The 27,301-nt window shown below is 37.8% G+C and overlaps 1 non-coding gene and 51 pseudogenes across 1 annotated transcript; all 52 read left to right on the forward strand.

Moving 5' to 3' along the window:
• Positions 1-604: 604 nt before the first annotated feature.
• LOC124329755 lies at positions 605-723 on the forward strand (annotated as a pseudogene).
• Positions 724-1,136: 413 nt separating this feature from the next.
• On the forward strand, positions 1,137-1,255 carry LOC124329851 (annotated as a pseudogene).
• Positions 1,256-1,648: 393 nt separating this feature from the next.
• Positions 1,649-1,767, forward strand: LOC124335477 (annotated as a pseudogene).
• Positions 1,768-2,180: 413 nt separating this feature from the next.
• On the forward strand, positions 2,181-2,299 carry LOC124335478 (annotated as a pseudogene).
• Positions 2,300-2,691: 392 nt separating this feature from the next.
• LOC124329756 lies at positions 2,692-2,810 on the forward strand (annotated as a pseudogene).
• Positions 2,811-3,222: 412 nt separating this feature from the next.
• Positions 3,223-3,341, forward strand: LOC124335479 (annotated as a pseudogene).
• A 392-nt stretch (positions 3,342-3,733) lies between these two features.
• Positions 3,734-3,852, forward strand: LOC124329848 (annotated as a pseudogene).
• A 392-nt stretch (positions 3,853-4,244) lies between these two features.
• Positions 4,245-4,363, forward strand: LOC124329758 (annotated as a pseudogene).
• Positions 4,364-4,775: 412 nt separating this feature from the next.
• LOC124335480 lies at positions 4,776-4,894 on the forward strand (annotated as a pseudogene).
• A 392-nt stretch (positions 4,895-5,286) lies between these two features.
• Positions 5,287-5,405, forward strand: LOC124329849 (annotated as a pseudogene).
• A 392-nt stretch (positions 5,406-5,797) lies between these two features.
• LOC124335201 lies at positions 5,798-5,916 on the forward strand (annotated as a pseudogene).
• Positions 5,917-6,308: 392 nt separating this feature from the next.
• LOC124329890 lies at positions 6,309-6,427 on the forward strand (annotated as a pseudogene).
• Positions 6,428-6,840: 413 nt separating this feature from the next.
• LOC124329585 lies at positions 6,841-6,959 on the forward strand (annotated as a pseudogene).
• A 392-nt stretch (positions 6,960-7,351) lies between these two features.
• On the forward strand, positions 7,352-7,470 carry LOC124331063 (annotated as a pseudogene).
• Positions 7,471-7,862: 392 nt separating this feature from the next.
• Positions 7,863-7,981, forward strand: LOC124330369 (annotated as a pseudogene).
• Positions 7,982-8,373: 392 nt separating this feature from the next.
• Positions 8,374-8,492, forward strand: LOC124330329 (annotated as a pseudogene).
• A 413-nt stretch (positions 8,493-8,905) lies between these two features.
• On the forward strand, positions 8,906-9,024 carry LOC124331074 (annotated as a pseudogene).
• Positions 9,025-9,416: 392 nt separating this feature from the next.
• On the forward strand, positions 9,417-9,535 carry LOC124330370 (annotated as a pseudogene).
• A 392-nt stretch (positions 9,536-9,927) lies between these two features.
• Positions 9,928-10,046, forward strand: LOC124330304 (annotated as a pseudogene).
• Positions 10,047-10,459: 413 nt separating this feature from the next.
• LOC124329759 lies at positions 10,460-10,578 on the forward strand (annotated as a pseudogene).
• A 413-nt stretch (positions 10,579-10,991) lies between these two features.
• On the forward strand, positions 10,992-11,110 carry LOC124329852 (annotated as a pseudogene).
• A 393-nt stretch (positions 11,111-11,503) lies between these two features.
• On the forward strand, positions 11,504-11,622 carry LOC124330015 (annotated as a pseudogene).
• Positions 11,623-12,035: 413 nt separating this feature from the next.
• Positions 12,036-12,154, forward strand: LOC124330371 (annotated as a pseudogene).
• A 392-nt stretch (positions 12,155-12,546) lies between these two features.
• Positions 12,547-12,665, forward strand: LOC124330305 (annotated as a pseudogene).
• A 413-nt stretch (positions 12,666-13,078) lies between these two features.
• LOC124335202 lies at positions 13,079-13,197 on the forward strand (annotated as a pseudogene).
• A 392-nt stretch (positions 13,198-13,589) lies between these two features.
• LOC124330166 lies at positions 13,590-13,708 on the forward strand (annotated as a pseudogene).
• A 392-nt stretch (positions 13,709-14,100) lies between these two features.
• Positions 14,101-14,219, forward strand: LOC124335203 (annotated as a pseudogene).
• Positions 14,220-14,611: 392 nt separating this feature from the next.
• LOC124330167 lies at positions 14,612-14,730 on the forward strand (annotated as a pseudogene).
• A 392-nt stretch (positions 14,731-15,122) lies between these two features.
• Positions 15,123-15,241, forward strand: LOC124335205 (annotated as a pseudogene).
• Positions 15,242-15,633: 392 nt separating this feature from the next.
• On the forward strand, positions 15,634-15,752 carry LOC124330168 (annotated as a pseudogene).
• A 392-nt stretch (positions 15,753-16,144) lies between these two features.
• LOC124335207 lies at positions 16,145-16,263 on the forward strand (annotated as a pseudogene).
• A 392-nt stretch (positions 16,264-16,655) lies between these two features.
• LOC124330169 lies at positions 16,656-16,774 on the forward strand (annotated as a pseudogene).
• Positions 16,775-17,187: 413 nt separating this feature from the next.
• On the forward strand, positions 17,188-17,306 carry LOC124330156. Its single transcript, XR_006916833.1, has one exon. It is a non-coding gene; the product is annotated as a 5S ribosomal RNA (ribosomal RNA).
• A 412-nt stretch (positions 17,307-17,718) lies between these two features.
• On the forward strand, positions 17,719-17,837 carry LOC124335208 (annotated as a pseudogene).
• Positions 17,838-18,250: 413 nt separating this feature from the next.
• Positions 18,251-18,369, forward strand: LOC124329567 (annotated as a pseudogene).
• A 413-nt stretch (positions 18,370-18,782) lies between these two features.
• LOC124332252 lies at positions 18,783-18,901 on the forward strand (annotated as a pseudogene).
• Positions 18,902-19,313: 412 nt separating this feature from the next.
• On the forward strand, positions 19,314-19,432 carry LOC124335209 (annotated as a pseudogene).
• Positions 19,433-19,845: 413 nt separating this feature from the next.
• On the forward strand, positions 19,846-19,964 carry LOC124329568 (annotated as a pseudogene).
• A 413-nt stretch (positions 19,965-20,377) lies between these two features.
• LOC124335210 lies at positions 20,378-20,496 on the forward strand (annotated as a pseudogene).
• A 392-nt stretch (positions 20,497-20,888) lies between these two features.
• Positions 20,889-21,007, forward strand: LOC124330468 (annotated as a pseudogene).
• Positions 21,008-21,420: 413 nt separating this feature from the next.
• On the forward strand, positions 21,421-21,539 carry LOC124332253 (annotated as a pseudogene).
• Positions 21,540-21,951: 412 nt separating this feature from the next.
• On the forward strand, positions 21,952-22,070 carry LOC124329893 (annotated as a pseudogene).
• Positions 22,071-22,483: 413 nt separating this feature from the next.
• Positions 22,484-22,602, forward strand: LOC124329569 (annotated as a pseudogene).
• Positions 22,603-23,015: 413 nt separating this feature from the next.
• LOC124329570 lies at positions 23,016-23,134 on the forward strand (annotated as a pseudogene).
• A 413-nt stretch (positions 23,135-23,547) lies between these two features.
• LOC124334924 lies at positions 23,548-23,666 on the forward strand (annotated as a pseudogene).
• A 392-nt stretch (positions 23,667-24,058) lies between these two features.
• On the forward strand, positions 24,059-24,177 carry LOC124332254 (annotated as a pseudogene).
• A 413-nt stretch (positions 24,178-24,590) lies between these two features.
• On the forward strand, positions 24,591-24,709 carry LOC124330120 (annotated as a pseudogene).
• A 413-nt stretch (positions 24,710-25,122) lies between these two features.
• Positions 25,123-25,241, forward strand: LOC124332255 (annotated as a pseudogene).
• A 392-nt stretch (positions 25,242-25,633) lies between these two features.
• On the forward strand, positions 25,634-25,752 carry LOC124332256 (annotated as a pseudogene).
• Positions 25,753-26,035: 283 nt separating this feature from the next.
• Positions 26,036-26,154, forward strand: LOC124332257 (annotated as a pseudogene).
• Positions 26,155-26,437: 283 nt separating this feature from the next.
• Positions 26,438-26,556, forward strand: LOC124332258 (annotated as a pseudogene).
• Positions 26,557-26,948: 392 nt separating this feature from the next.
• LOC124332260 lies at positions 26,949-27,067 on the forward strand (annotated as a pseudogene).
• Positions 27,068-27,301: the final 234 nt, after the last annotated feature.

The raw sequence follows: 27,301 nt of genomic DNA on the forward strand, positions 1-27,301 counted from the left end.
GTGCTGTGGCTTGCTCTGGCGTGCTCTACCGTGCTTAACCGTGCACTGGCGTGCACTGGCATGCTCTGGCGTGCTATGGCTTGCAATGGCATCTTCTAGCGTGCTCTGGCGTGCACTGGCATTCTCTTGCGTGCACTTGTGTGCATTGGCGTGCTCTGGCGTGCACTGGCGTGCTCCGGTGTGAATTGGCGTGCTCTGGCGTGCACTGGCGTGCTCTGATATGCAGAACTCAAGTGCTTGACAATAGAAATCCACTAACCGACAATAGAACTCAAATAACTTGAAAATTTTTTAAAAATTCAAGGGCTGTGATGTGCGTTTTTCTAAAACTTTTTGTTCATGATTTGATTTATAAATATATTGATTCAATAGACTGGTTACCAGTCCCAATTCGTAGATCAAAAATTTCAATGACATAGGGATAGGTTCAATTCATCTATAGGAATGATTCTGGATGAATTTCATTGCGAGTTTTTCAAAGTTGATCGCGCTTTTCATTCGCGATGGTTACCAGTCCAAATTCAATGAACAAACATTTCTGTCACTTTGAAGTGATTTTCTATTCATCCATTGGGACTGGGAGGGTAAATTTTCATTTTTGAATGTCAACGGCCATATCACAAAGAACGCACCTGGTCTCGTCAGCTCCCAGAAGTTAAGTTACGTCGAGTCCCGTTAGTACTTGGAAGGGTGACCGCTTGGGAATACGGGATGTCGTTGGCGATGGATAGTTTGTTTTCAATAACAAATTTCTTGACATTTTTTTTCAATCACGATGGTTACCAGTCCAATTTCGTAGATGAAACATTTCAATGCCTTAGAGATAGGTTCAATTAATCTATAAGAATGATTCTGGATCAATTCCATTGAGAGTTTGTCAAATTTTATCGCGTTTTTTAATCGCAATGGTTACCAGTCCAAATTCGTAGATCAAAAATGTCAATGACATAGGGATAGGTTCAATTCATCTATAGGAATGATTCTGGATGAATTTCATTGCGAGTTTTTCAAAGTTGATCGCGCTTTTCATTCGCGATGGTTACCAGTCCAAATTCAATGAACAAACATTTCTGTCACTTTGAAGTGATTTTCTATTCATCCATTGGGACTGGGAGGGTAAATTTTCATTTTTGAATGTCAACGGCCATATCACAAAGAACGCACCTGGTCTCGTCAGCTCCCAGAAGTTAAGTTACGTCGAGTCCCGTTAGTACTTGGAGGGGTGACCGCTTGGGAATACGGGATGTCGTTGGCGATGGATAGTTTGTTTTCAATAACAAATTTCTTGACATTTTTTTTTCAATCACGATGGTTACCAGTCCAATTTCGTAGATGAAACATTTCAATGCCTTAGAGATAGGTTCAATTCATCTATAAGAATGATGTTTTTCAAATTTTATCGCGTTTTTTAATCGCAATGGTTACCAGTCCCAATTCGTAGATCAAAAATTTCAATGACATAGGGATAGGTTCAATTCATCTATAGGAATGATTCTGGATGAATTTCATTGCGTGTTTTTCAAAGTTGATCGCGCTTTTCATTCGCGATGGTTACCAGTCCAAATTCAATGAACAAACATTTCTGTCACTTTGAAGTGATTTTCTATTCATCCATTGGGACTGGGAGGGTAAATTTTCATTTTTGAATGTCAACGGCCATATCACGTAGAACGCACCTGGTCTCGTCAGCTCACAGAAGTTAAGTTACGTCGAGTCCCGTTAGTACTTGGAAGGGTGACCGCTTGGGAATACGGGATGTCGTTGGCGATGGATAGTTTGTTTTCAATAACAAATTTCTTGACATTTTTTTTCAATCACGATGGTTACCAGTCCAATTTCGTAGATGAAACATTTCAATGCCTTAGAGATAGGTTCAATTAATCTATAAGAATGATTCTGGATCAATTCCATTGAGAGTTTGTCAAATTTTATCGCGTTTTTTAATCGCAATGGTTACCAGTCCAAATTCGTAGATCAAAAATGTCAATGACATAGGGATAGGTTCAATTCATCTATAGGAATGATTCTGGATGAATTTCATTGCGAGTTTTTCAAAGTTGATCGCGCTTTTCATTCGCGATGGTTACCAGTCCAAATTCAATGAACAAACATTTCTGTCACTTTGAAGTGATTTTCTATTCATCCATTGGGACTGGGAGGGTAAATTTTCATTTTTGAATGTCAACGGCCATATCACGTAGAACGCACCTGGTCTCGTCAGCTCACAGAAGTTAAGTTACGTCGAGTCCCGTTAGTACTTGGAAGGGTGACCGCTTGGGAATACGGGATGTCGTTGGCGATGGATAGTTTGTTTTCAATAACAAATTTCTTGACATTTTTTTTCAATCACGATGGTTACCAGTCCAATTTCGTAGATGAAACATTTCAATGCCTTAGAGATAGGTCCAATTCATCTATAAGAATGATGTTTTTCAAATTTTATCGCGTTTTTTAATCGCAATGGTTACCAGTCCCAATTCGTAGATCAAAAATTTCAATGACATAGGGATAGGTTCAATTCATCTATAAGAATGATTCTGGATGAATTTCATTGCGAGTTTTTCAAAGTTGATCGCGCTTTTCATTCGCGATGGTTACCAGTCCAAATTCAATGAACAAACATTTCTGTCACTTTGAAGTGATTTTCTATTCATCCATTGGGACTGGGAGGGTAAATTTTCATTTTTGAATGTCAACGGCCATATCACAAAGAACGCACCTGGTCTCGTCAGCTCCCAGAAGTTAAGTTACGTCGAGTCCCGTTAGTACTTGGAAGGGTGACCGCTTGGGAATACGGGATGTCGTTGGCGATGGATAGTTTGTTTTCAATAACAAATTTCTTGACATTTTTTTTCAATCACGATGGTTACCAGTCCAATTTCGTAGATGAAACATTTCAATGCCTTAGAGATAGGTTCAATTAATCTATAAGAATGATTCTAGATCAATTCCATTGAGAGTTTGTCAAATTTTATCGCGTTTTTTAATCGCAATGTTACCAGTCCAAATTCGTAGATCAAAAAGTTCAATGACATAGGGATAGGTTCAATTCATCTATAGGAATGATTCTGGATGAATTTCATTGCGTGTTTTTCAAAGTTGATCGCGCTTTTCATTCGCGATGGTTACCAGTCCAAATTCAATGAACAAACATTTCTGTCACTTTGAAGTGATTTTCTATTCATCCATTGGGACTGGGAGGGTAAATTTTCATTTTTGAATGTCAACGGCCATATCACGTAGAACGCACCTGGTCTCGTCAGCTCACAGAAGTTAAGTTACGTCGAGTCCCGTTAGTACTTGGAAGGGTGACCGCTTGGGAATACGGGATGTCGTTGGCGATGGATAGTTTGTTTTCAATAACAAATTTCTTGACATTTTTTTTCAATCACGATGGTTACCAGTCCAATTTCGTAGATGAAACATTTCAATGCCTTAGAGATAGGTTCAATTCATCTATAAGAATGATGTTTTTCAAATTTTATCGCGTTTTTTAATCGCAATGGTTACCAGTCCCAATTCGTAGATCAAAAATTTCAATGACATAGGGATAGGTTCAATTCATCTATAGGAATGATTCTGGATGAATTTCATTGCGAGTTTTTCAAAGTTGATCGCGCTTTTCATTCGCGATGGTTACCAGTCCAAATTCAATGAACAAACATTTCTGTCACTTTGAAGTGATTTTCTATTCATCCATTGGGACTGGGAGGGTAAATTTTCATTTTTGAATGTCAACGGCCATATCACAAAGAACGCACCTGGTCTCGTCAGCTCCCAGAAGTTAAGTTACGTCGAGTCCCATTAGTACTTGGAAGGGTGACCGCTTGGGAATACGGGATGTCGTTGGCGATGGATAGTTTGTTTTCAATAACAAATTTCTTGACATTTTTTTTCAATCACGATGGTTACCAGTCCAATTTCGTAGATGAAACATTTCAATGCCTTAGAGATAGGTTCAATTCATCTATAAGAATGATGTTTTTCAAATTTTATCGCGTTTTTTAATCGCAATGGTTACCAGTCCAAATTCGTAGATCAAAAATTTCAATGACATAGGGATAGGTTCAATTCATCTATAGGAATGATTCTGGATGAATTTCATTGCGAGTTTTTCAAAGTTGATCGCGCTTTTTATTCGCGATGGTTACCAGTCCAAATTCAATGAACAAACATTTCTGTCACTTTGAAGTGATTTTCTATTCATCCATTGGGACTGGGAGGGTAAATTTTCATTTTTGAATGTCAACGGCCATATCACAAAGAACGCACCTGGTCTCGTCAGCTCCCAGAAGTTAAGTTACGTCGAGTCCCGTTAGTACTTGGAAGGGTGACCGCTTGGGAATACGGGATGTCGTTGGCGATGGATAGTTTGTTTTCAATAACAAATTTCTTGACATTTTTTTTCAATCACGATGGTTACCAGTCCAATTTCGTAGATGAAACATTTCAATGCCTTAGAGATAGGTTCAATTAATCTATAAGAATGATTCTAGATCAATTCCATTGAGAGTTTGTCAAATTTTATCGCGTTTTTTAATCGCAATGTTACCAGTCCAAATTCGTAGATCAAAAAGTTCAATGACATAGGGATAGGTTCAATTCATCTATAGGAATGATTCTGGATGAATTTCATTGCGTGTTTTTCAAAGTTGATCGCGCTTTTCATTCGCGATGGTTACCAGTCCAAATTCAATGAACAAACATTTCTGTCACTTTGAAGTGATTTTCTATTCATCCATTGGGACTGGGAGGGTAAATTTTCATTTTTGAATGTCAACGGCCATATCACGTAGAACGCACCTGGTCTCGTCAGCTCACAGAAGTTAAGTTACGTCGAGTCCCGTTAGTACTTGGAAGGGTGACCGCTTGGGAATACGGGATGTCGTTGGCGATGGATAGTTTGTTTTCAATAACAAATTTCTTGACATTTTTTTTCAATCACGATGGTTACCAGTCCAATTTCGTAGATGAAACATTTCAATGCCTTAGAGATAGGTTCAATTCATCTATAAGAATGATGTTTTTCAAATTTTATCGCGTTTTTTAATCGCAATGGTTACCAGTCCCAATTCGTAGATCAAAAATTTCAATGACATAGGGATAGGTTCAATTCATCTATAGGAATGATTCTGGATGAATTTCATTGCGAGTTTTTCAAAGTTGATCGCGCTTTTCATTCGCGATGGTTACCAGTCCAAATTCAATGAACAAACATTTCTGTCACTTTGAAGTGATTTTCTATTCATCCATTGGGACTGGGAGGGTAAATTTTCATTTTTGAATGTCAACGGCCATATCACAAAGAACGCACCTGGTCTCGTCAGCTCCCAGAAGTTAAGTTACGTCGAGTCCCATTAGTACTTGGAAGGGTGACCGCTTGGGAATACGGGATGTCGTTGGCGATGGATAGTTTGTTTTCAATAACAAATTTCTTGACATTTTTTTTCAATCACGATGGTTACCAGTCCAATTTCGTAGATGAAACATTTCAATGCCTTAGAGATAGGTTCAATTCATCTATAAGAATGATGTTTTTCAAATTTTATCGCGTTTTTTAATCGCAATGGTTACCAGTCCAAATTCGTAGATCAAAAATTTCAATGACATAGGGATAGGTTCAATTCATCTATAGGAATGATTCTGGATGAATTTCATTGCGAGTTTTTCAAAGTTGATCGCGCTTTTTATTCGCGATGGTTACCAGTCCAAATTCAATGAACAAACATTTCTGTCACTTTGAAGTGATTTTCTATTCATCCATTGGGACTGGGAGGGTAAATTTTCATTTTTGAATGTCAACGGCCATATCACGTAGAACGCACCTGGTCTCGTCAGCTCCCAGAAGTTAAGTTACGTCGAGTCCCGTTAGTGCTTGGAAGGGTGACCGCTTGGGAATACGGGATGTCGTTGGCGATGGATAGTTTGTTTTCAATAACAAATTTCCTGACATTTTTTTTCAATAGCGATGGTTACCAGTCCAATTTCGTAGATGAAACATTTCAATGCCTTAGAGATAGGTTCAATTCATCTATAAGAATGATGTTTTTCAAATTTTATCGCGTGTTTTAATCGCAATGGTTACCAGTCCCAATTCGTAGATCAAAAATTTCAATGACATAGGGATAGGTTCAATTCATCTATAGGAATGATTCTGGATGAATTTCATTGCGAGTTTTTCAAAGTTGATCGCGCTTTTCATTCGCGATGGTTACCAGTCCAAATTCAATGAACAAACATTTCTGTCACTTTGAAGTGATTTTCTATTCATCCATTGGGAATGGGAGGGTAAATTTTCATTTTTGAATGTCAACGCCCATACCACATAGAACGCACCTGGTCTCGTCAGCTCCCAGAAGTTAAGTTACGTCGAGTCCCGTTAGTACTTGGAAGGGTGACCGCTTGGGAATACGGGATGTCGTTGGCGATGGATAGTTTGTTTTCAATAATAAATTTCTTGACATTTTTTTTCAATCACGATGGTTATCAGTCCAATTTCGTAGATGAAACATTTCAATGCCTTAGAGATAGGTTCAATTCATCTATAAGAATGATTCTGGATCAATTCCATTGAGAGTTTGTCAAATTTTATCGCGTTTTTTAATCGCAATGGTTACCAGTCCAAATTCGTAGATCAAAAATTTCAATGACATAGGGATAGGTTCAATTCATCTATAGGAATGATTCTGGATGAATTTCATTGCGAGTTTTTCAAAGTTGATCGCGCTTTTCATTCGCGATGGTTACCAGTCCAAATTCAATGAACAAACATTTCTGTCACTTTGAAGTGATTTTCTATTCATCCATTGGGACTGGGAGGGTAAATTTTCATTTTTGAATGTCAACGGCCATATCACGTAGAACGCACCTGGTCTCGTCAGCTCCCAGAAATTAAATTACGTCGAGTCCCGTTAGTACTTGGAAGGGTGACCGCTTGGGAATACGGGATGTCGTTGGCGATGGATAGTTTGTTTTCAATAACAAATTTCTTGAAATTTTTTTTCAATCACGATGGTTACCAGTCCAATTTCGTAGATGAAACATTTCAATGCCTTAGAGATAGGTTCAATTCATCTATAAGAATGATGTTTTTCAAATTTTATCGCGTTTTTTAATCGCAATGGTTACCAGTCCCAATTCGTAGATCAAAAATGTCAATGACATAGGGATAGGTTCAATTCATCTATAGGAATGATTCTGGATGAATTTCATTGCGAGTTTTTCAAAGTTGATCGCGCTTTTCATTCGCGATGGTTACCAGTCCAAATTCAATGAACAAACATTTCTGTCACTTTGAAGTGATTTTCTATTCATCCATTGGGACTGGGAGGGTAAATTTTCATTTTTGAATGTCAACGGCCATATCACGTAGAACGCACCTGGTCTCGTCAGCTCCCAGAAGTTAAGTTACGTCGAGTCCCGTTAGTACTTGGAAGGGTGACCACTTGGGAATACGGGATGTCGTTGGCGATGGATAGTTTGTTTTCAATAACAAATTTCTTGACATTTTTTTTCAATCACGATGGTTACCAGTCCAATTTCGTAGATGAAACATTTCAATGCCTTAGAGATAGGTTCAATTCATCTATAAGAATGATGTTTTTCAAATTCTATCGCGTTTTTTAATCGCAATGGTTACCAGTCCCAATTCGTAGATCAAAAATTTCAATGACATAGGGATAGGTTCAATTCATCTATAGGAATGATTCTGGATGAATTTCATTGCGAGTTTTTCAAAGTTGATCGCGCTTTTCATTCGCGATGGTTACCAGTCCAAATTCAATGAACAAACATTTATGTCACTTTGAAGTGATTTTCTATTCATCCATTGGGACTGGGAGGGTAAATTTTCATTTTTGAATGTCAACGGCCATATCACAAAGAACGCACCTGGTCTCGTCAGCTCCCAGAAGTTAAGTTACGTCGAGTCGCGTTAGTACTTGGAAGAATGACCGCTTGGGAATACGGGATGTCGTTGGCGATGGATAGTTTGTTTTCAATAACAAATTTCTTGACATTTTTTTTCAATCACGATGGTTACCAGTCCAATTTCGTAGATGAAACATTTCAATGCCTTAGAGATAGGTTCAATTCATCTATAAGAATGATGTTTTTCAAATTTTATCGCGTTTTTTAATCGCAATGGTTACCAGTCCCAATTCGTAGATCAAAAATTTCAATGACATAGGGATAGGTTCAATTCATCTATAGGAATGATTCTGGATGAATTTCATTGCGAGTTTTTCAAAGTTGATCGCGCTTTTCATTCGCGATGGTTACCAGTCCAAATTCAATGAACAAACATTTCTGTCACTTTGAAGTGATTTTCTATTCATCCATTGGGACTGGGAGGGTAAATTTTCATTTTTGAATGTCAACGGCCATATCACAAAGAACGCACCTGGTCTCGTCAGCTCCCAGAAGTTAAATTACGTCGAGTCCCGTTAGTAATTGGAAGGGTGACCGCTTGGGAATACGGGATGTCGTTGGCGATGGATAGTTTGTTTTCAATAACAAATTTCTTGAAATTTTTTTTCAATCACGATGGTTACCAGTCCAATTTCGTAGATGAAACATTTCAATGCCTTAGAGATAGGTTCAATTAATCTATAAGAATGATTCTGGATCAATTCCATTGAGAGTTTGTCAAATTTTATCGCGTTTTTTAATCGCAATGGTTACCAGTCCAAATTCGTAGATCAAAAATTTCAATGACATAGGGATAGGTTCAATTCATCTATAGGAATGATTCTGGATGAATTTCATTGCGAGTTTTTCAAAGTTGATCGCGCTTTTCATTCGCGATGGTTACCAGTCCAAATTCAATGAACAAACATTTCTGTCATTTTGAAGTGATTTTCTATTCATCCATTGGGACTGGGAGGGTAAATTTTCATTTTTGAATGTCAACGGCCATATCACGTAGAACGCACCTGGTCTCGTCAGCTCCCAGAAGTTAAGTTACGTCGAGTCCCGTTAGTACTTGGAAGGGTGACCACTTGGGAATACGGGATGTCGTTGGCGATGGATAGTTTGTTTTCAATAACAAATTTCTTGACATTTTTTTTCAATCACGATGGTTACCAGTCCAATTTCGTAGATGAAACATTTCAATGCCTTAGAGATAGGTTCAATTCATCTATAAGAATGATGTTTTTCAAATTCTATCGCGTTTTTTAATCGCAATGGTTACCAGTCCCAATTCGTAGATCAAAAATTTCAATGACATAGGGATAGGTTCAATTCATCTATAGGAATGATTCTGGATGAATTTCATTGCGAGTTTTTCAAAGTTGATCGCGCTTTTCATTCGCGATGGTTACCAGTCCAAATTCAATGAACAAACATTTATGTCACTTTGAAGTGATTTTCTATTCATCCATTGGGACTGGGAGGGTAAATTTTCATTTTTGAATGTCAACGGCCATATCACAAAGAACGCACCTGGTCTCGTCAGCTCCCAGAAGTTAAGTTACGTCGAGTCGCGTTAGTACTTGGAAGAATGACCGCTTGGGAATACGGGATGTCGTTGGCGATGGATAGTTTGTTTTCAATAACAAATTTCTTGACATTTTTTTTCAATCACGATGGTTACCAGTCCAATTTCGTAGATGAAACATTTCAATGCCTTAGAGATAGGTTCAATTCATCTATAAGAATGATGTTTTTCAAATTTTATCGCGTTTTTTAATCGCAATGGTTACCAGTCCCAATTCGTAGATCAAAAATTTCAATGACATAGGGATAGGTTCAATTCATCTATAGGAATGATTCTGGATGAATTTCATTGCGAGTTTTTCAAAGTTGATCGCGCTTTTCATTCGCGATGGTTACCAGTCCAAATTCAATGAACAAACATTTCTGTCACTTTGAAGTGATTTTCTATTCATCCATTGGGACTGGGAGGGTAAATTTTCATTTGTGAATGTCAACGGCCATATCACAAAAAACGCACCTGGTCTCGTCAGCTCCCAGAAGTTAAATTACGTCGAGTCCCGTTAGTAATTGGAAGGGTGACCGCTTGGGAATACGGGATGTCGTTGGCGATGGATAGTTTGTTTTCAATAACAAATTTCTTGAAATTTTTTTTCAATCACGATGGTTACCAGTCCAATTTCGTAGATGAAACATTTCAATGCCTTAGAGATAGGTTCAATTAATCTATAAGAATGATTCTGGATCAATTCCATTGAGAGTTTGTCAAATTTTATCGCGTTTTTTAATCGCAATGGTTACCAGTCCAAATTCGTAGATCAAAAATTTCAATGACATAGGGATAGGTTCAATTCATCTATAGGAATGATTCTGGATGAATTTCATTGCGAGTTTTTCAAAGTTGATCGCGCTTTTCATTCGCGATGGTTACCAGTCCAAATTCAATGAACAAACATTTCTGTCACTTTGAAGTGATTTTCTATTCATCCATTGGGACTGGGAGGGTAAATTTTCATTTTTGAATGTCAACGGCCATATCACAAAGAACGCACCTGGTCTCGTCAGCTCCCAGAAGTTAAGTTACGTCGAGTCCCGTTAGTACTTGGAAGGGTGACCGCTTGGGAATACGGGATGTCGTTGGCGATGGATAGTTTGTTTTCAATAACAAATTTCTTGACATTTTTTTTCAATCACGATGGTTACCAGTCCAATTTCGTAGATGAAACATTTCAATGCCTTAGAGATAGGTTCAATTAATCTATAAGAATGATTCTGGATCAATTCCATTGAGAGTTTGTCAAATTTTATCGCGTTTTTTAATCGCAATGGTTACCAGTCCAAATTCGTAGATCAAAAATGTCAATGACATAGGGATAGGTTCAATTCATCTATAGGAATGATTCTGGATGAATTTCATTGCGAGTTTTTCAAAGTTGATCGCGCTTTTCATTCGCGATGGTTACCAGTCCAAATTCAATGAACAAACATTTCTGTCACTTTGAAGTGATTTTCTATTCATCCATTGGGACTGGGAGGGTAAATTTTCATTTTTGAATGTCAACGGCCATATCACAAAGAACGCACCTGGTCTCGTCAGCTCCCAGAAGTTAAGTTACGTCGAGTCCCGTTAGTACTTGGAGGGGTGACCGCTTGGGAATACGGGATGTCGTTGGCGATGGATAGTTTGTTTTCAATAACAAATTTCTTGACATTTTTTTTTCAATCACGATGGTTACCAGTCCAATTTCGTAGATGAAACATTTCAATGCCTTAGAGATAGGTTCAATTCATCTATAAGAATGATGTTTTTCAAATTTTATCGCGTTTTTTAATCGCAATGGTTACCAGTCCCAATTCGTAGATCAAAAATTTCAATGACATAGGGATAGGTTCAATTCATCTATAGGAATGATTCTGGATGAATTTCATTGCGTGTTTTTCAAAGTTGATCGCGCTTTTCATTCGCGATGGTTACCAGTCCAAATTCAATGAACAAACATTTCTGTCACTTTGAAGTGATTTTCTATTCATCCATTGGGACTGGGAGGGTAAATTTTCATTTTTGAATGTCAACGGCCATATCACATAGAACGCACCTGGTCTCGTCAGCTCACAGAAGTTAAGTTACGTCGAGTCCCGTTAGTACTTGGAAGGGTGACCGCTTGGGAATACGGGATGTCGTTGGCGATGGATAGTTTGTTTTCAATAACAAATTTCTTGACATTTTTTTTCAATCACGATGGTTACCAGTCCAATTTCGTAGATGAAACATTTCAATGCCTTAGAGATAGGTTCAATTAATCTATAAGAATGATTCTGGATCAATTCCATTGAGAGTTTGTCAAATTTTATCGCGTTTTTTAATCGCAATGGTTACCAGTCCAAATTCGTAGATCAAAAATGTCAATGACATAGGGATAGGTTCAATTCATCTATAGGAATGATTCTGGATGAATTTCATTGCGAGTTTTTCAAAGTTGATCGCGCTTTTCATTCGCGATGGTTACCAGTCCAAATTCAATGAACAAACATTTATGTCACTTTGAAGTGATTTTCTATTCATCCATTGGGACTGGGAGGGTAAATTTTCATTTTTGAATGTCAACGGCCATATCACAAAGAACGCACCTGGTCTCGTCAGCTCCCAGAAGTTAAGTTACGTCGAGTCGCGTTAGTACTTGGAAGAATGACCGCTTGGGAATACGGGATGTCGTTGGCGATGGATAGTTTGTTTTCAATAACAAATTTCTTGACATTTTTTTTCAATCACGATGGTTACCAGTCCAATTTCGTAGATGAAACATTTCAATGCCTTAGAGATAGGTTCAATTCATCTATAAGAATGATGTTTTTCAAATTTTATCGCGTTTTTTAATCGCAATGGTTACCAGTCCCAATTCGTAGATCAAAAATTTCAATGACATAGGGATAGGTTCAATTCATCTATAGGAATGATTCTGGATGAATTTCATTGCGAGTTTTTCAAAGTTGATCGCGCTTTTCATTCGCGATGGTTACCAGTCCAAATTCAATGAACAAACATTTCTGTCACTTTGAAGTGATTTTCTATTCATCCATTGGGACTGGGAGGGTAAATTTTCATTTGTGAATGTCAACGGCCATATCACAAAAAACGCACCTGGTCTCGTCAGCTCCCAGAAGTTAAATTACGTCGAGTCCCGTTAGTAATTGGAAGGGTGACCGCTTGGGAATACGGGATGTCGTTGGCGATGGATAGTTTGTTTTCAATAACAAATTTCTTGAAATTTTTTTTCAATCACGATGGTTACCAGTCCAATTTCGTAGATGAAACATTTCAATGCCTTAGAGATAGGTTCAATTAATCTATAAGAATGATTCTGGATCAATTCCATTGAGAGTTTGTCAAATTTTATCGCGTTTTTTAATCGCAATGGTTACCAGTCCAAATTCGTAGATCAAAAATTTCAATGACATAGGGATAGGTTCAATTCATCTATAGGAATGATTCTGGATGAATTTCATTGCGAGTTTTTCAAAGTTGATCGCGCTTTTCATTCGCGATGGTTACCAGTCCAAATTCAATGAACAAACATTTCTGTCACTTTGAAGTGATTTTCTATTCATCCATTGGGACTGGGAGGGTAAATTTTCATTTTTGAATGTCAACGGCCATATCACGTAGAACGCACCTGGTCTCGTCAGCTCCCAGAAGTTAAGTTACGTCGAGTCCCGTTAGTGCTTGGAAGGGTGACCGCTTGGGAATACGGGATGTCGTTGGCGATGGATAGTTTGTTTTCAATAACAAATTTCCTGACATTTTTTTTCAATAGCGATGGTTACCAGTCCAATTTCGTAGATGAAACATTTCAATGCCTTAGAGATAGGTTCAATTCATCTATAAGAATGATGTTTTTCAAATTTTATCGCGTGTTTTAATCGCAATGGTTACCAGTCCCAATTCGTAGATCAAAAATTTCAATGACATAGGGATAGGTTCAATTCATCTATAGGAATGATTCTGGATGAATTTCATTGCGAGTTTTTCAAAGTTGATCGCGCTTTTCATTCGCGATGGTTACCAGTCCAAATTCAATGAACAAACATTTCTGTCACTTTGAAGTGATTTTCTATTCATCCATTGGGACTGGGAGGGTAAATTTTCAGTTTTGAATGTCAACGCCCATACCACAAAGAACGCACCTGGTCTCGTCAGCTCCCAGAAGTTAAGTTACGTCGAGTCCCGTTAGTACTTGGAAGGGTGACCGCTTGGGAATACGGGATGTCGTTGGCGATGGATAGTTTGTTTTCAATAACAAATTTCTTGACATTTTTTTTCAATCACGATGGTTACCAGTCCAATTTCGTAGATGAAACATTTCAATGCCTTAGAGATAGGTTCAATTCATCTATAAGAATGATGTTTTTCAAATTTTATCGCGTTTTTTAATCGCAATGGTTACCAGTCCAAATTCGTAGATCAAAAATTTCAATGACATAGGGATAGGTTCAATTCATCTATAGGAATGATTCTGGATGAATTTCATTGCGAGTTTTTCAAAGTTGATCGCGCTTTTTATTCGCGATGGTTACCAGTCCAAATTCAATGAACAAACATTTCTGTCACTTTGAAGTGATTTTCTATTCATCCATTGGGACTGGGAGGGTAAATTTTCATTTTTGAATGTCAACGGCCATATCACGTAGAACGCACCTGGTCTCGTCAGCTCCCAGAAGTTAAGTTACGTCGAGTCCCGTTAGTGCTTGGAAGGGTGACCGCTTGGGAATACGGGATGTCGTTGGCGATGGATAGTTTGTTTTCAATAACAAATTTCCTGACATTTTTTTTCAATAGCGATGGTTACCAGTCCAATTTCGTAGATGAAACATTTCAATGCCTTAGAGATAGGTTCAATTCATCTATAAGAATGATGTTTTTCAAATTTTATCGCGTGTTTTAATCGCAATGGTTACCAGTCCCAATTCGTAGATCAAAAATTTCAATGACATAGGGATAGGTTCAATTCATCTATAGGAATGATTCTGGATGAATTTCATTGCGAGTTTTTCAAAGTTGATCGCGCTTTTCATTCGCGATGGTTACCAGTCCAAATTCAATGAACAAACATTTCTGTCACTTTGAAGTGATTTTCTATTCATCCATTGGGACTGGGAGGGTAAATTTTCAGTTTTGAATGTCAACGCCCATACCACAAAGAACGCACCTGGTCTCGTCAGCTCCCAGAAGTTAAGTTACGTCGAGTCCCGTTAGTACTTGGAAGGGTGACCGCTTGGGAATACGGGATGTCGTTGGCGATGGATAGTTTGTTTTCAATAACAAATTTCTTGACATTTTTTTTCAATCACGATGGTTACCAGTCCAATTTCGTAGATGAAACATTTCAATGCCTTAGAGATAGGTTCAATTCATCTATAAGAATGATGTTTTTCAAATTTTATCGCGTTTTTTAATCGCAATGGTTACCAGTCCAAATTCGTAGATCAAAAATTTCAATGACATAGGGATAGGTTCAATTCATCTATAGGAATGATTCTGGATGAATTTCATTGCGAGTTTTTCAAAGTTGATCGCGCTTTTTATTCGCGATGGTTACCAGTCCAAATTCAATGAACAAACATTTCTGTCACTTTGAAGTGATTTTCTATTCATCCATTGGGACTGGGAGGGTAAATTTTCATTTTTGAATGTCAACGGCCATATCACGTAGAACGCACCTGGTCTCGTCAGCTCCCAGAAGTTAAGTTACGTCGAGTCCCGTTAGTGCTTGGAAGGGTGACCGCTTGGGAATACGGGATGTCGTTGGCGATGGATAGTTTGTTTTCAATAACAAATTTCCTGACATTTTTTTTCAATAGCGATGGTTACCAGTCCAATTTCGTAGATGAAACATTTCAATGCCTTAGAGATAGGTTCAATTCATCTATAAGAATGATGTTTTTCAAATTTTATCGCGTGTTTTAATCGCAATGGTTACCAGTCCCAATTCGTAGATCAAAAATTTCAATGACATAGGGATAGGTTCAATTCATCTATAGGAATGATTCTGGATGAATTTCATTGCGAGTTTTTCAAAGTTGATCGCGCTTTTCATTCGCGATGGTTACCAGTCCAAATTCAATGAACAAACATTTCTGTCACTTTGAAGTGATTTTCTATTCATCCATTGGGACTGGGAGGGTAAATTTTCAGTTTTGAATGTCAACGCCCATACCACAAAGAACGCACCTGGTCTCGTCAGCTCCCAGAAGTTAAGTTACGTCGAGTCCCGTTAGTACTTGGAAGGGTGACCGCTTGGGAATACGGGATGTCGTTGGCGATGGATAGTTTGTTTTCAATAACAAATTTCTTGACATTTTTTTTCAATCACGATGGTTACCAGTCCAATTTCGTAGATGAAACATTTCAATGCCTTAGAGATAGGTTCAATTCATCTATAAGAATGATGTTTTTCAAATTTTATCGCGTTTTTTAATCGCAATGGTTACCAGTCCAAATTCGTAGATCAAAAATTTCAATGACATAGGGATAGGTTCAATTCATCTATAGGAATGATTCTGGATGAATTTCATTGCGAGTTTTTCAAAGTTGATCGCGCTTTTTATTCGCGATGGTTACCAGTCCAAATTCAATGAACAAACATTTCTGTCACTTTGAAGTGATTTTCTATTCATCCATTGGGACTGGGAGGGTAAATTTTCATTTTTGAATGTCAACGGCCATATCACGTAGAACGCACCTGGTCTCGTCAGCTCCCAGAAGTTAAGTTACGTCGAGTCCCGTTAGTGCTTGGAAGGGTGACCGCTTGGGAATACGGGATGTCGTTGGCGATGGATAGTTTGTTTTCAATAACAAATTTCCTGACATTTTTTTTCAATAGCGATGGTTACCAGTCCAATTTCGTAGATGAAACATTTCAATGCCTTAGAGATAGGTTCAATTCATCTATAAGAATGATGTTTTTCAAATTTTATCGCGTGTTTTAATCGCAATGGTTACCAGTCCCAATTCGTAGATCAAAAATTTCAATGACATAGGGATAGGTTCAATTCATCTATAGGAATGATTCTGGATGAATTTCATTGCGAGTTTTTCAAAGTTGATCGCGCTTTTCATTCGCGATGGTTACCAGTCCAAATTCAATGAACAAACATTTCTGTCACTTTGAAGTGATTTTCTATTCATCCATTGGGACTGGGAGGGTAAATTTTCAGTTTTGAATGTCAACGCCCATACCACAAAGAACGCACCTGGTCTCGTCAGCTCCCAGAAGTTAAGTTACGTCGAGTCCCGTTAGTACTTGGAAGGGTGACCGCTTGGGAATACGGGATGTCGTTGGCGATGGATAGTTTGTTTTCAATAATAAATTTCTTGACATTTTTTTTCAATCACGATGGTTATCAATCCAATTTCGTAGATGAAACATTTCAATGCCTTAGAGATAGGTTCAATTCATCTATAAGAATGATTCTGGATCAATTCCATTGAGAGTTTGTCAAATTTTATCGCGTTTTTTAATCGCAATGGTTACCAGTCCAAATTCGTAGATCAAAAATTTCAATGACATAGGGATAGGTTCAATTCATCTATAGGAATGATTCTGGATGAATTTCATTGCGAGTTTTTCAAAGTTGATCGCGCTTTTCATTCGCGATGGTTACCAGTCCAAATTCAATGAACAAACATTTCTGTCACTTTGAAGTGATTTTCTATTCATCCATTGGGACTGGGAGGGTAAATTTTCATTTTTGAATGTCAACGACCATATCACGTAGAACGCACCTGGTCTCGTCAGCTCCCAGAAGTTAAGTTACGTCGAGTCCCGTTAGTACTTGGAAGGGTGACCGCTTGGGAATACGGGATGTCGTTGGCGATGGATAGTTTGTTTTCAATAACAAATTTCTTTAAATTTTTTTTCAATCACGATGGTTACCAGTCCAATTTCGTAGATGAAACATTTCAATGCCTTAGAGATAGGTTCAATTCATCTATAAGAATGATTCTGGATCAATTCCATTGAGAGTTTGTCAATTTTTATCGCGTTTTTTAATCGCGATGGTTACCAGTCCAAATTCGTAGATCAAAAATTTCAATGACATAGGGATAGGTTCAATTCATCTATAGGAATGATTCTGGATGAATTTCATTGCGAGTTTTTCAAAGTTGATCGCGCTTTTTATTCGCGATGGTTACCAGTCCAAATTTATGAACAAACAATTCTGTCACTTTGAAGTGATTTTCTATTCATCCATTGGGACTGGGAGGGTAAATTTTCATTTTTGAATGTCAACGGCCATATCACGTAGAACGCACCTGGTCTCGTCAGCTCCCAGAAGTTAAGTTACGTCGAGTCCCGTTAGTGCTTGGAAGGGTGACCGCTTGGGAATACGGGATGTCGTTGGCGATGGATAGTATGTTTTCAATAACAAATTTCTTGACATTTTTTTTCAATCACGATGGTTACCAGTCCAATTTCGTAGATGAAACATTTCAATGCCTTAGAGATAGGTTCAATTCATCTATAAGAATGATTCTGGATCAATTCCATTGAGAGTTTGTCAATTTTTATCGCGTTTTTTAATCGCGATGGTTACCAGTCCCAATTCGTAGATCAAAAATTTCAATGACATAGGGATAGGTACAATTCATCTATAGGAATGATTCTGGATGAATTTCATTGCGAGTTTTTCAAAGTTGATCGCGCTTTTTATTCGCGATGATTACCAGTTCAAATTCAATGAACAAACATTTCTGTCACTTTGAAGTGATTTTCTATTCATCCATTGGGACTGGGAGGGTAAATTTTCAATTCTGAATGTCAATGGCCATATCACGTAGAACGCACCTGGTCTCGTCAGCTCCCAGAAGTTAAGTTACGTCGAGTCCCGTTAGTACTTGGAAGGGTGACCGCTTGGGAATACGGAATGTCGTTGGCGATGGATAGTTTGTTTTCAATAACAAATTTCTTGAAATTTTTTTTCAATCACGATGGTTACCAGTCCAATTTCGTAGATGAAACATTTCAATGCCTTAGAGATAGGTTCAATTCATCTATAAGAATGATTCTGGATCAATTCCATTGAGAGTTTGTCAAATTTTATCGCGTTTTTTAATCGTGATGGTTACCAGTCCAAATTCGTAGATCAAAAATTTCAATGACATAGGGATAGGTTCAATTCATCTATAGGAATGATTCTGGATGAATTTCATTGCGAGTTTTTCAAAGTTGATCGCGCTTTTCATTCGCGATGGTTACCAGTCCAAATTCAATGAACAAACATTTCTGTCACTTTGAAGTGATTTTCTATTCATCCATTGGGACTGGGAGGGTAAATTTTCATTTTTGAATGTCAACGGCCATATCACGTAGAACGCACCTGGTCTCGTCAGCTCCCAGAAGTTAAGTTACGTCGAGTCCCGTTAGTACTTGGAAGGGTGACCGCTTGGGAATACGGGATGTCGTTGGCGATGGATAGTTTGTTTTCAATAACAAATTTCTTTAAATTTTTTTTCAATCACGATGGTTACCAGTCCAATTTCGTAGATGAAACATTTCAATGCCTTAGAGATAGGTTCAATTCATCTATAAGAATGATTCTGGATCAATTCCATTGAGAGTTTGTCAATTTTTATCGCGTTTTTTAATCGCGATGGTTACCAGTCCAAATTCGTAGATCAAAAATTTCAATGACATAGGGATAGGTTCAATTCATCTATAGGAATGATTCTGGATGAATTTCATTGCGAGTTTTTCAAAGTTGATCGCGCTTTTTATTCGCGATGGTTACCAGTCCAAATTTATGAACAAACAATTCTGTCACTTTGAAGTGATTTTCTATTCATCCATTGGGACTGGGAGGGTAAATTTTCATTTTTGAATGTCAACGGCCATATCACGTAGAACGCACCTGGTCTCGTCAGCTCCCAGAAGTTAAGTTACGTCGAGTCCCGTTAGTGCTTGGAAGGGTGACCGCTTGGGAATACGGGATGTCGTTGGCGATGGATAGTATGTTTTCAATAACAAATTTCTTGACATTTTTTTTCAATCACGATGGTTACCAGTCCAATTTCGTAGATGAAACATTTCAATGCCTTAGAGATAGGTTCAATTCATCTATAAGAATGATTCTGGATCAATTCCATTGAGAGTTTGTCAATTTTTATCGCGTTTTTTAATCGCGATGGTTACCAGTCCCAATTCGTAGATCAAAAATTTCAATGACATAGGGATAGGTACAATTCATCTATAGGAATGATTCTGGATGAATTTCATTGCGAGTTTTTCAAAGTTGATCGCGCTTTTTATTCGCGATGATTACCAGTTCAAATTCAATGAACAAACATTTCTGTCACTTTGAAGTGATTTTCTATTCATCCATTGGGACTGGGAGGGTAAATTTTCAATTCTGAATGTCAATGGCCATATCACGTAGAACGCACCTGGTCTCGTCAGCTCCCAGAAGTTAAGTTACGTCGAGTCCCGTTAGTACTTGGAAGGGTGACCGCTTGGGAATACGGAATGTCGTTGGCGATGGATAGTTTGTTTTCAATAACAAATTTCTTGAAATTTTTTTTCAATCACGATGGTTACCAGTCCAATTTCGTAGATGAAACATTTCAATGCCTTAGAGATAGGTTCAATTCATCTATAAGAATGATTCTGGATCAATTCCATTGAGAGTTTGTCAAATTTTATCGCGTTTTTTAATCGTGATGGTTACCAGTCCAAATTCGTAGATCAAAAATTTCAATGACATAGGGATAGGTTCAATTCATCTATAGGAATGATTCTGGATGAATTTCATTGCGAGTTTTTGAAAGTTGATCGCGCTTTTTATTCGCGATGGTTACCAGTCCAAATTCAATGAACAAACATTTCTGTCACTTTGAAGTGATTTTCTATTCATCCATTGGGAATGGGAGGGTAAATTTTCATTTTTGAATGTCAACGGCCATATCACGTAGAACGCACCTGGTCTCGTCAGCTCCCAGAAGTTAAGTTACGTCGAGTCCCGTTAGTGCTTGGAAGGGTGACCGCTTGGGAATACGGGATGTCGTTGGCGATGGATAGTTTGTTTTCAATAACAAATTTCCTGACATTTTTTTTCAATAGCGATGGTTACCAGTCCAATTTCGTAGATGAAACATTTCAATGCCTTAGAGATAGGTTCAATTCATCTATAAGAATGATGTTTTTCAAATTTTATCGCGTGTTTTAATCGCAATGGTTACCAGTCCCAATTCGTAGATCAAAAATTTCAATGACATAGGGATAGGTTCAATTCATCTATAGGAATGATTCTGGATGAATTTCATTGCGAGTTTTTCAAAGTTGATCGCGCTTTTCATTCGCGATGGTTACCAGTCCAAATTCAATGAACAAACATTTCTGTCACTTTGAAGTGATTTTCTATTCATCCATTGGGACTGGGAGGGTAAATTTTCAGTTTTGAATGTCAACGCCCATACCACAAAGAACGCACCTGGTCTCGTCAGCTCCCAGAAGTTAAGTTACGTCGAGTCCCGTTAGTGCTTGGAAGGGTGACCGCTTGGGAATACGGGATGTCGTTGGCGATGGATAGTTTGTTTTCAATAATAAATTTCTTGACATTTTTTTTCAATCACGATGGTTATCAATCCAATTTCGTAGATGAAACATTTCAATGCCTTAGAGATAGGTTCAATTCATCTATAAGAATGATTCTGGATCAATTCCATTGAAAGTTTGTCAAATTTTATCGCGTTTTTTAATCGCAATGGTTACCAGTCCAAATTCGTAGATCAAAAATTTCAATGACATAGGGATAGGTTCAATTCATCTATAGGAATGATTCTGGATGAATTTCATTGCGAGTTTTTCAAAGTTGATCGCGCTTTTCATTCGCGATGGTTACCAGTCCAAATTCAATGAACAAACATTTCTGTCACTTTGAAGTGATTTTCTATTCATCCATTGGGACTGGGAGGGTAAATTTTCATTTTTGAATGTCAACGGCCATATCACGTAGAACGCACCTGGTCTCGTCAGCTCCCAGAAGTTAAGTTACGTCGAGTCCCGTTAGTACTTGGAAGGGTGACCGCTTGGGAATACGGGATGTCGTTGGCGATGGATAGTTTGTTTTCAATAACAAATTTCTTTAAATTTTTTTTCAATCACGATGGTTACCAGTCCAATTTCGTAGATGAAACATTTCAATGCCTTAGAGATAGGTTCAATTCATCTATAAGAATGATTCTGGATCAATTCCATTGAGAGTTTGTCAATTTTTATCGCGTTTTTTAATCGCGATGGTTACCAGTCCAAATTCGTAGATCAAAAATTTCAATGACATAGGGATAGGTTCAATTCATCTATAGGAATGATTCTGGATGAATTTCATTGCGAGTTTTTCAAAGTTGATCGCGCTTTTTATTCGCGATGGTTACCAGTCCAAATTTATGAACAAACAATTCTGTCACTTTGAAGTGATTTTCTATTCATCCATTGGGACTGGGAGGGTAAATTTTCATTTTTGAATGTCAACGGCCATATCACGTAGAACGCACCTGGTCTCGTCAGCTCCCAGAAGTTAAGTAACGTCGAGTCCCGTTAGTGCTTGGAAGGGTGACCGCTTGGGAATACGGGATGTCGTTGGCGATGGATAGTATGTTTTCAATAACAAATTTCTTGACATTTTTTTTCAATCACGATGGTTACCAGTCCAATTTCGTAGATGAAACATTTCAATGCCTTAGAGATAGGTTCAATTCATCTATAAGAATGATTCTGGATCAATTCCATTGAGAGTTTGTCAATTTTTATCGCGTTTTTTAATCGCGATGGTTACCAGTCCCAATTCGTAGATCAAAAATTTCAATGACATAGGGATAGGTACAATTCATCTATAGGAATGATTCTGGATGAATTTCATTGCGAGTTTTTCAAAGTTGATCGCGCTTTTTATTCGCGATGATTACCAGTTCAAATTCAATGAACAAACATTTCTGTCACTTTGAAGTGATTTTCTATTCATCCATTGGGACTGGGAGGGTAAATTTTCAATTCTGAATGTCAATGGCCATATCACGTAGAACGCACCTGGTCTCGTCAGCTCCCAGAAGTTAAGTTACGTCGAGTCCCGTTAGTACTTGGAAGGGTGACCGCTTGGGAATACGGAATGTCGTTGGCGATGGATAGTTTGTTTTCAATAACAAATTTCTTGAAATTTTTTTTCAATCACGATGGTTACCAGTCCAATTTCGTAGATGAAACATTTCAATGCCTTAGAGATAGGTTCAATTCATCTATAAGAATGATTCTGGATCAATTCCATTGAGAGTTTGTCAATTTTTATCGCGTTTTTTAATCGCGATGGTTACCAGTCCCAATTCGTAGATCAAAAATTTCAATGACATAGGGATAGGTACAATTCATCTATAGGAATGATTCTGGATGAATTTCATTGCGAGTTTTTCAAAGTTGATCGCGCTTTTTATTCGCGATGATTACCAGTTCAAATTCAATGAACAAACATTTCTGTCACTTTGAAGTGATTTTCTATTCATCCATTGGGACTGGGAGGGTAAATTTTCAATTCTGAATGTCAATGGCCATATCACGTAGAACGCACCTGGTCTCGTCAGCTCCCAGAAGTTAAGTTACGTCGAGTCCCGTTAGTACTTGGAAGGGTGACCGCTTGGGAATACGGAATGTCGTTGGCGATGGATAGTTTGTTTTCAATAACAAATTTCTTGAAATTTTTTTTCAATCACGATGGTTACCAGTCCAATTTCGTAGATGAAACATTTCAATGCCTTAGAGATAGGTTCAATTCATCTATAAGAATGATTCTGGATCAATTCCATTGAGAGTTTGTCAATTTTTATCGCGTTTTTTAATCGCGATGGTTACCAGTCCCAATTCGTAGATCAAAAATTTCAATGACATAGGGATAGGTACAATTCATCTATAGGAATGATTCTGGATGAATTTCATTGCGAGTTTTTCAAAGTTGATCGCGCTTTTTATTCGCGATGATTACCAGTTCAAATTCAATGAACAAACATTTCTGTCATTTTGAAGTGATTTTCTATTCATCCATTGGGACTGGGAGGGTAAATTTTCAATTCTGAATGTCAATGGCCATATCACGTAGAACGCACTTGGTCTCGTCAGCTCCCAGAAGTTAAGTTACGTCGAGTCCCGTTAGTACTTGGAAGGGTGACCGCTTGGGAATACGGGATGTCGTTGGCGATGGATAGTATGTTTTCAATAACAAATTTCTTGACATTTTTTTTCAATCACGATGGTTACCAGTCCAATTTCGTAGATGAAACATTTCAATGCCTTAGAGATAGGTTCAATTCATCTATAAGAATGATGTTTTTCAAATTTTATCGCGTTTTTTAATCGCGATGGTTACCAGTCCAAATTCGTAGATCAAAAATTTCAATGACATAGGGATAGGTACAATTCATCTATAGGAATGATTCTGGATGAATTTCATTGCGAGTTTTTCAAAGTTGATCGCGCTTTTTATTCGCGATGGTTACCAGTTCAAATTCAATGAACAAACATTTCTGTCACTTTGAAGTGATTTTATATTCATCCATTGGGACTTGGAGGGTAAATTTTCAATTTTGAATGTCAACGGCCATATCACGTAGAACGCACCTGGTCTCGTCAGCTCCCAGAAGTTAAGTTACGTCGAGTCCCGTTAGTACTTGGAAGGGTGACCGCTTGGGAATACGGGATGTCGTTGGCGATGGATAGTTTGTTTTCAATAACAAATTTCTTGAAATTTTTTTTCAATCACGATGGTTACCAGTCCAATTTCGTAGATGAAACATTTCAATGCCTTAGAGATAGGTTCAATTCATCTATAAGAATGATTCTGGATCAATTCCATTGAGAGTTTGTCAATTTTTATCGCGTTTTTTAATCGCGATGGTTACCAGTCCCAATTCGTAGATCAAAAATTTCAATGACATAGGGATAGGTACAATTCATCTATAGGAATGATTCTGGATGAATTTCATTGCGAGTTTTTCAAAGTTGATCGCGCTTTTTATTCGCGATGATTACCAGTTCAAATTCAATGAACAAACATTTCTGTCACTTTGAAGTGATTTTCTATTCATCCATTGGGACTGGGAGGGTAAATTTTCAATTCTGAATGTCAATGGCCATATCACGTAGAACGCACCTGGTCTCGTCAGCTACCAGAAGTTAAGTTACGTCGAGTCCCGTTAGTACTTGGAAGGGTGACCGCTTGGGAATACGGAATGTCGTTGGCGATGGATAGTTTGTTTTCAATAACAAATTTCTTGAAATTTTTTTTCAATCACGATGGTTACCAGTCCAATTTCGTAGATGAAACATTTCAATGCCTTAGAGATAGGTTCAATTCATCTATAAGAATGATTCTGGATCAATTCCATTGAGAGTTTGTCAAATTTTATCGCGTTTTTTAATCGTGATGGTTACCAGTCCCAATTCGTAGATCAAAAATTTCAATGACATAGAGATAGGTTCAATTCATCTATAGGAATGATTCTGGATGAATTTCATTGCGAGTTTTTGAAAGTTGATCGCGCTTTTTATTCGCGATGGTTACCAGTCCAAATTCAATGAACAAACAATTCTGTCACTTTGAAGTGATTTTCTATTCATCCATTGGGACTGGGAGGGTAAATTTTCATTTTTGAATGTCAACGGCCATATCACGTAGAACGCACCTGGTCTCGTCAGCTCCCAGAAGTTAAGTTACGTCGAGTCCCGTTAGTACTTGGAAGGGTGACCGCTTGGGAATACGGGATGTCGTTGGCGATGGATAGTATGTTTTCAATAACAAATTTCTTGACATTTTTTTTCAATCACGATGGTTACCAGTCCAATTTCGTAGATGAAACATTTCAATGCCTTAGAGATAGGTTCAATTCATCTATAAGAATGATGTTTTTCAAATTTTATCGCGTTTTTTAATCGCGATGGTTACCAGTCCAAATTCGTAGATCAAAAATTTCAATGACATAGGGATAGGTACAATTCATCTATAGGAATGATTCTGGATGAATTTCATTGCGAGTTTTTCAAAGTTGATCGCGCTTTTTATTCGCGATGGTTACCAGTTCAAATTCAATGAACAAACATTTCTGTCACTTTGAAGTGATTTTATATTCATCCATTGGGACTTGGAGGGTAAATTTTCAATTTTGAATGTCAACGGCCATATCACGTAGAACGCACCTGGTCTCGTCAGCTCCCAGAAGTTAAGTTACGTCGAGTCCCGTTAGTACTTGGAAGGGTGACCGCTTGGGAATACGGGATGTCGTTGGCGATGGATAGTTTGTTTTCAATAACAAATTTCTTTAAATTTTTTTTCAATCACGATGGTTACCAGTCCAATTTCGTAGATGAAACATTTCAATGCCTTAGAGATAGGTTCAATTCATCTATAAGAATGATTCTGGATCAATTCCATTGAGAGTTTGTCAAAGTTGATCGCGCTTTTTATTCGCGATGGTTACCAGTCCAAATTCAATGAACAAACAATTCTGTCACTTTGAAGTGATTTTCTATTCATCCATTGGGACTGGGAGGGTAAATTTTCATTTTTGAATGTCAACGGCCATATCACGTAGAACGCACCTGGTCTCGTCAGCTCCCAGAAGTTAAGTTACGTCGAGTCCCGTTAGTACTTGGAAGGGTGACCGCTTGGGAATACGGGATGTCGTTGGCGATGGATAGTTTGTTTTCAATAACAAATTTCTTGAAATTTTTTTTCAATCACGATGGTTACCAGTCCAATTTCGTAGATGAAACATTTCAATGCCTTAGAGATAGGTTCAATTCATCTATAAGAATGATTCTGGATCAATTCCATTGAGAGTTTGTCAAAGTTGATCGCGCTTTTTATTCGCGATGGTTACCAGTCCAAATTCAATGAACAAACAATTCTGTCACTTTGAAGTGATTTTCTATTCATCCATTGGGACTGGGAGGGTAAATTTTCATTTTTGAATGTCAACGGCCATATCACGTAGAACGCACCTGGTCTCGTCAGCTCCCAGAAGTTAAGTTACGTCGAGTCCCGTTAGTACTTGGAAGGGTGACCGCTTGGGAATACGGGATGTCGTTGGCGATGGATAGTATGTTTTCAATAACAAATTTCTTGACATTTTTTTTCAATCACGATGGTTACCAGTCCAATTTCGTAGATGAAACATTTCAATGCCTTAGAGATAGGTTCAATTCATCTATAAGAATGATGTTTTTCAAATTTTATCGCGTTTTTTAATCGCGATGGTTACCAGTCCAAATTCGTAGATCAAAAATTTCAATGACATAGGGATAGGTACAATTCATCTATAGGAATGATTCTGGATGAATTTCATTGCGAGTTTTTCAAAGTTGATCGCGCTTTTTATTCGCGATGGTTACCAGTTCAAATTCAATGAACAAACATTTCTGTCACTTTGAAGTGATTTTATATTCATCCATTGGGACTTGGAGGGTAAATTTTCAATTTTGAATGTCAACGGCCATATCACGTAGAACGCACCTGGTCTCGTCAGCTCCCAGAAGTTAAGTTACGTCGAGTCCCGTTAGTACTTGGAAGGGTGACCGCTTGGGAATACGGGATGTCGTTGGCGATGGATAGTTTGTTTTCAATAACAAATTTCTTTAAATTTTTTTTCAATCACGATGGTTACCAGTCCAATTTCGTAGATGAAACATTTCAATGCCTTAGAGATAGGTTCAATTCATCTATAAGAATGATTCTGGATCAATTCCATTGAGAGTTTGTCAAATTTTATCGCGTTTTTTAATCGCGATGGTTACCAGTCCAAATTCGTAGATCAAAAATTTCAATGACATAGGGATAG

Source organism: Daphnia pulicaria, chromosome 3 (assembly GCF_021234035.1).
Source record: "Daphnia pulicaria isolate SC F1-1A chromosome 3, SC_F0-13Bv2, whole genome shotgun sequence".
Lineage (NCBI taxonomy): Eukaryota > Metazoa > Arthropoda > Branchiopoda > Diplostraca > Daphniidae > Daphnia > Daphnia pulicaria.